General features: G+C 48.5%; 1 long non-coding RNA gene across 1 annotated transcript; it reads right to left on the bottom strand.

Annotated features, from left to right (window-relative positions):
- Positions 1 to 233: 233 nt before the first annotated feature.
- On the bottom strand, positions 234 to 4,308 carry LOC122165617. The gene is made up of 2 exons (XR_006170567.1): positions 3,823 to 4,308; positions 234 to 1,542 (listed from the first exon to the last, which is right to left on the bottom strand). It is a non-coding gene; the product is annotated as an uncharacterized LOC122165617 (long non-coding RNA).
- Between the last annotated feature and the right edge of the window lie 2,155 nt (positions 4,309 to 6,463).

Genomic DNA, 6,463 nt, shown 5'->3' with positions numbered 1-6,463 from the left:
AGATTACTTAACTCTATACTCACGTCCTTTTGTGCAAGCCCAGTGAATGTCAGATATGTCCAGCAATCTGACAGCTTTAGAATGCTGATTAGAATTGCCAACCTTCTTGATTTAATGATTTTTTAAGCCTGAAAGTACTGTAAACAATAATGAGTTGTACATGCTGATGGGATCACAGCATTTCAATAGTAGCTCTATTTCAATGGCAAGCAGCAACACAAAACATTCTGCAATTCAGATGTTGAAACAGCTTTTTTATTCTTTCGAAGCTCAAGAATGATTAGATCTCTGAAAGCACAAGCTACCTATATTACAGAGGTGGCTTTGTCATAATAGTGCCAGAAATAAAATGAACAGATGTAGTTTAAAAGGAAAAGAAAAAAGACAGCCCTGGCAAATGCCCAGCATGTCCATCAAAACTTGTATGGATCTTAAACAAAAGAAATGTTTGTTCCCCTGTTACATACGAAGGTATCTCTCTTTGTACTCAGGCACAACCACCCAACAGAACGGTGGCTCCCCATCATTATGCAGCACACACAGCACATGTGCATACGGCCCATGCATCTGCACAGCATGCTGGAACACAGGTAAAATCTGCCAGGAGATGCGTATTTGGCTGAGAAATTCCTTACCTGTATGACGTGCCATACTTAGGAAAAGGTTAAAAACAGGAAAAAAAAAAACCAACAAACCAACCAACAAAACCACCAGAAAAAAAATCAAACAAGCCCCAAAAAAACATGAACAGGCAAATGCCCAATGCATATTGCAGCTCAATAGTCCTTTGATATTTTTAACCTGGTTTCCTAAAAGTTCTCTGTCATTTTTCCCCTCCTTCCTCCAACCTCAGCCAAATTTGACAGCGGGGAAGAAATCCCAAACATGTTTAGGTCTGGAAGGAACAGCCGAGCAGAGTATGCAGCAGAGGCAGCACTGAGCCCTGGCAGAAAGGCAGGTAGTCTCAGCTCCCCCCAGGGGCAGTGCTGTCCCCTTGCCCAGCCAAACAGGGAAAGAACTGGAAGGACTCTGTAGGGATTTGTCTGCAAATCCGCAGGAGAAGCAGTTTTGTGAGTTCAGCTGCTGAGAGAGAAACTGAAGTTAGCTGATAAATTGAGTATCACTGGTAGAGAACATCTAGAAGAGAGCTGTACTTCAACCCTTGTGAAGCATTTACACGATTATGAGAATATAAAATCAAGACGACATAATCACATGGAATAAAATCCATCCAATAGGAATATCTCAAAGTGCAGTTGTCACTGCTGCGTCTTAGAGCTGTTATCTTTCTTTTATGGGCGCTGTAACTACCTGGTTTGGGCCCCACACTATTTAATGGCTCTGTCTGATACAGAGCAGGCACACGTTCCAATGTGCCCCATGGCTCCCCGCCAGCTCCTGCACTGGGTTTTCCTCCCGCGGATGGGTGTGGTGGGAGATGGCGTAGATCAGATCTCCTGACTCAATGTTGACAAAACTGAGGCACACACCTGGAACCGGGACACTCCTACAGCAGAGACAGAAACGGTCTTTGTCAATGAGCTGGAAGAAAACATAAAATATTTACCATTCAGGTCTGTGGGTGACAAGGAAGATCAACAGCAGAATGTGTAAATAAGGCCACTGCAAGCAGCGATGCTGCCTAAGGACTGCCCTTAAGAGCCAAGCGTCAGGCTGTTCAGAGACAGATGCAGTCCCACGGGAGGAGCAAGTTGGATGGCATTTTAGGCAGAGCAGGAAAACCAGCTGAGCACCGGGAATGATCCACGGGTGCGTAACAGAAACCTCAGCACACTGCTGGCACGGGTGGGATCGCTGCTGAATGCTCCGCCCTGATCCAAATGGTGAAAAACTGGAGACAGAGAAGCAATATTTATAGGGTTGGTGAGTCTGGAGCCCGAGGGGGAGCTCTGCAGATCTGCAATGGGAGCATTGAATCTGCGGATATCAGCCTGCACACAGCTCCATGGGAAAAGGACCTGGAATGGAGCATTCGCTCGAGCAGACCGAGGTGCAGCAGCAACTGAAAGCAGAAGCCAGACAAAGCTCAGTTTAAAAGGTACCTTCATTCCATCTACCAGGTAGATTTTCATGGAAACAGTCTGCCAATTCTTACTTTATTCTCAGAGACCATTTTAAAAATTACAACCATGGTCTTTTCTCTAAGATACAGGTATGCTATTGTTAAATTCTCTTGAAAGAGAAAAAAGCAACACATTCCCAAATATCTTATGACCTGCATCATACAGGAAGTCAAACCAGACAAACCTAGGTCCCTTTTGTCCTTTATAATCTGCTAATCTAGTATGCTTGCACAAGCAGCAGATTGTGACATGCAGACCTTCAACAGAAAGGATTCTGTGTACAAACCAGTCTGCAACAAAATGTTGTAAACAGTCCCAGTCATTGTTTGGCAGAGCGACTACATATTTGTTATTTCACTTCGCCTCTCGATCTAATTTGCTTTAGTCACAGCACTTTGCCAAAGAAATTAAACAACTTCTTATTGATAACAGGCACTAAAATAATTACCGCCAGAGTTTTTGACTCAACAACACAGGAGAGGGACACTGCGGGTAAGAACAAACCCCACTGCTTTAAGAATGTGCACAGAGTGACCACGGGCCATTTGGAGGAAAAAATCTGTTTCCTTTCCCCTGAAAGATCTCTTTCTTTCTCTGAAGAGCTCAGGCAGCAAACCAGGGTCAGCCTGACCCGAGGCTGGAAGTCTGCTCTGACCTCTGTGTTCTTTAAGCACGCTGTACCAGAACGCTTCTCTTTTCAAATAGGAGGTTCAACCATTAAACCACCCACTCCAGGGAGCGCAACCGGTCTCAACCGCCTCGGTTGCTTTTCAACAGCACTGAACATTACAGTCATTTAGAAACCCTACAAACGTACAGAAATTTTCAGTTCAGACTTACAACAACCATTTCCAGAAGCGCTGAGGACCCATGCAGAGCGCTGGCTCTGCTTTACCCCGTGGGATTTGGCTGGTGTGGGCCCTGCTGTGTGCTAAGGAGCAGCCGGGTGTTCCAGCACCGTCCAAGCGGTGATGGATTGCACACAGCAGCAGTCACGGTCCTGCGGAGACGTGCAGAGAGGTGCGAGTGCAGACAAAGCTGTCTGAGCTCCCACGGTATTATGGTCTGGCTGAATTGTTTCGAAGCCTGCGCTGCGTTAGACAGAGCTAGTTTGCTTCGGGGTTAAACAGACCAAAATTGAGCGTTAAAATGCAGACGTTAAGATCCATAGATCTATTTAAACATCAGCTTAAAATACAGGCAAGTTCACGGCCGGTGCTGTTTCAATCAGCCAATTCTTTAATGGCTTTGCATGCTGATTTAACTCATGATGATGCAAGCAACTGAAACATTGCAGCACAGCCCTAAGAACCCTGCAAACCCCAGGACAGCTCAGCACCACTCCGGCCATCGCATCCTGCTCCAGGAGGCGTCCCACGATCCCAGGAGCAGCAGAGGAGCACTGTATCGCTGCCTGCTTTAACCAACGCCACCGTCTCTTCCATGTGAGGGCAGAAAGGGCTCCAGCAGTGCTCCCATCATGGCTGCTGGTGGGGCAGGGCGCAGGGAGGCAGCCAGCCTCCCAGTTTTTCTTTTTTTTCCCTTTGGAAATGTGTTCTGTGTTGTGTGGACAACAGCTTCAAGACCAAACAGGGGATGGGGATGAAAGGAAGAAGGAATAAGTAAAAAATAAAGAAACGAGCATAACCTGACGTTGTTTCCACAGTACCTCCTTCGCAGGGCAGCTCAGCGCTGGCGTACCGACCCGGCAGCGCGACTGGACTCGGGCAGCACTTACCTCATCCCTCCCACCGCTGGGCTGCACGGCTTGGCCCAGGCACCCCTCTAGGTGGGCTTTGTGTGCCTTCCGCCCGCCGAAGCCTGGCTTTGCTATCTGATTTGAGGGAGCAGCTCAGCCGGGCCCGGGGCTGAGGGCCGGGGAGGCCGCGGGACTCCTCCCCACCATTCGCGGCCACGGGCGGGCGGAGGCGGCCGCCGTTCTGCCGCACCGGCGGCGGGGGGAGAAAAACAGCGCAGAGCCATGTGACGGCGGCGGGGAGCGCTCCCCCGGCACGTTGGCTCCAACTGCTCATTAGCTTGCCTTCTTCCCCCCCCCCCCCCCAACCCCCATTTTACAGTTGGGGGGGTGGTGTTTATTCCTCTTTTTTTCTCCTCCCTCTGCATTTAGGCTGCTTTCAGCCTTTGGTATTTATAAAACCGGTTGGAGGAAGGGAGGAAGGCTGAGGGGCGGGCTGCGTTATTTATAGGTGCCCAGCCCGCAGGATGCGCGCTTGCCTTTGTCCTCCCCCCCCCCCCCCCCCCGCCTGGAGTCCCGCCAGCCCCGCGCCGCCCGCTGCCGCAGGGCGCTCCCCGCCGCCGCCATCTTGTGCGCCGCTCCCTGCTTTCTTTCTCCTTCCAAAACCCCTCACAAAGCGATGGGGGAAGGGGAAAGAAAAAAAAAAAAAAAAAAAAAAAGAGAAAGAAAGGAAAAAGGGGTGGGAGGTGGGGGAATAAAAAAGGCCGTTTCCCCCGCAGTGAGCGGGACGTGGAGCGTCGGGAGGCAGTGGGGGACTCAGCGCTGAGGAGAACGCGGCGGTGAAGAAGCAGCCATGATGGCGGCCGTCCTCACACAACACCGAGCGCGACCCGGAGCGCCCTGCCAGCCACCAGCCGCCTTTCCCGGCGCACGGGACGCGGTTTCTCCACAGGCTTTCACACAATAAAAGCACCAGACTTCGGCGGGGAGGCCATTTCGTGGTCTGGGTGGCCGCACTAAAGCACAAGCGCTGTGAATTACCAACTGCGTCACGGCTCTCTCCAGCTGTAGCGCTCAGGCAGCCAAGGGTCCCTCACTTGGAAGGCAGCTCCCTCACTCCGGATTTACTTCCAGACCTCATTTTTCCCCCCTCTCTCTACCTCACTGCCTCGGTATGAAGGATTTTACAGTGCTTTTCAGTGAGACATCCGCCATTACGACTCACCCCCCCCCCCCCCCCTTCCCCCTTTTTTGGTTTTTTTTTTTCTCCTCCATCTGCTGTAATTAGACGGATAAACATGTAAGGGAACCTTACCACCGCCTTTTCGCCTCTTTTAAAACCAGCTACAGTCCTCACAATCTGCAGGCAGACATTTTTTCCCCCCTTTTGTGCCTCTGCCATGGATTCACGGAGCAAAAAAAAATAACCAAACAGCCACACACACACACACACACACACCAAAAAAGGACAGTTCTGCAGACAACCACACAGAAAGAAATCCTTCCTTGAAAATAGGACCTTCCTGAGGTCTTGTAGACATGTCTGAGGAGAAGGAGACCGCCAGGACGACCCTTGGGATCCCTCGCCCAGGACAGTAACACGGGCCTGGTCGGTATGTTCCTCTGAGGGCAGAAGGGTGTACTCACCACGCACCACAGTTGAATGCAGCTCTGAAGGTGATGTTGTTATGTTGTTACGCTTTTTTTTGTTTTGTTTTGGCTTTGTTTTTAAATATAGCTATAGATAACTGGTCTGTATCACCACGTCTCCCTCCCGTACAGTTTGCAAGGCAAAGCAGATCATGGTGAGATGGTTACGGAGCTTTGTATGGCTGTGGCTTAGCATGAAAGAAACACCAAAAAATGACCAAAAAAAAAACCCCAAAAAAACCAAACCAACAACAACAACAACAAAAAAACACAACCAAAAAACAACCAAAGCAACAAAAAGCGATGTACAGCATCTATAGGAAGCGTTGTGCAGCTCTGCTGAACGACCGTACACAGCGAGGAGTCCTGCTCAAGGCTGAGCTCGATGCAGATCACACAGAAAAAGGACGTGCAGTGCTTTTCCACAGAGCACACGGCGCAAAAAAAGTGCTCTCCTGGAGACCTGGGCAGCATTCAGTGGTGGTAAACAGCCTCAGGCAGCTTTGAGCTAAAGTATCTTGCTAAGTTAAATATTCCAAAAGCATCAATTGGTTTAGAGCAACAGACAAGAACATAGACATGCAAGGCTTAGAAATAAGGACCACTTCGGTAACATTAACATGAAAACTACACTTAGCAAGGACAGAATGGAGTGGGTACTTACAACGTAAAAGAAAAATCTTAAAATTGCCTTTTTTTTTTTTTTTTTTTGCCAGAAATCAGTATTCCTATGTCTATAGTTAAAACATTACCTTCAAGCACGAGAGGAGTTAATAACAATGGCCAGGAATTAGGTGTTTAACACAGGAAATACCTCCTAAAATTTATTGTGCAGTCATCACAGAGCTCTATCAAGCTTTAAAAACCCCCAAAACCGAGCAACAACAGAAAAAAATCATGTATTTACTCTGTTTTTGCATTCAAAATTGTTACTGCTGACATAGGGTGTGCCATGACCTAGTTACACAAGACAAAGATGGATCCCGAATCATAAGGGAAAAATCCGAAATCTTTTTAAAATCTTCCTTCTTCT

This window comes from Centrocercus urophasianus, unplaced genomic scaffold (assembly GCF_019232065.1).
Source record: "Centrocercus urophasianus isolate 14NV4802_14NV808 unplaced genomic scaffold, USGS_Curo_1.0 seq_30, whole genome shotgun sequence".
NCBI lineage: Eukaryota > Metazoa > Chordata > Aves > Galliformes > Phasianidae > Centrocercus > Centrocercus urophasianus.
Note: the sequence above shows the minus strand (reverse complement) of the source record. Positions and strands in the feature narration are given on the sequence as shown.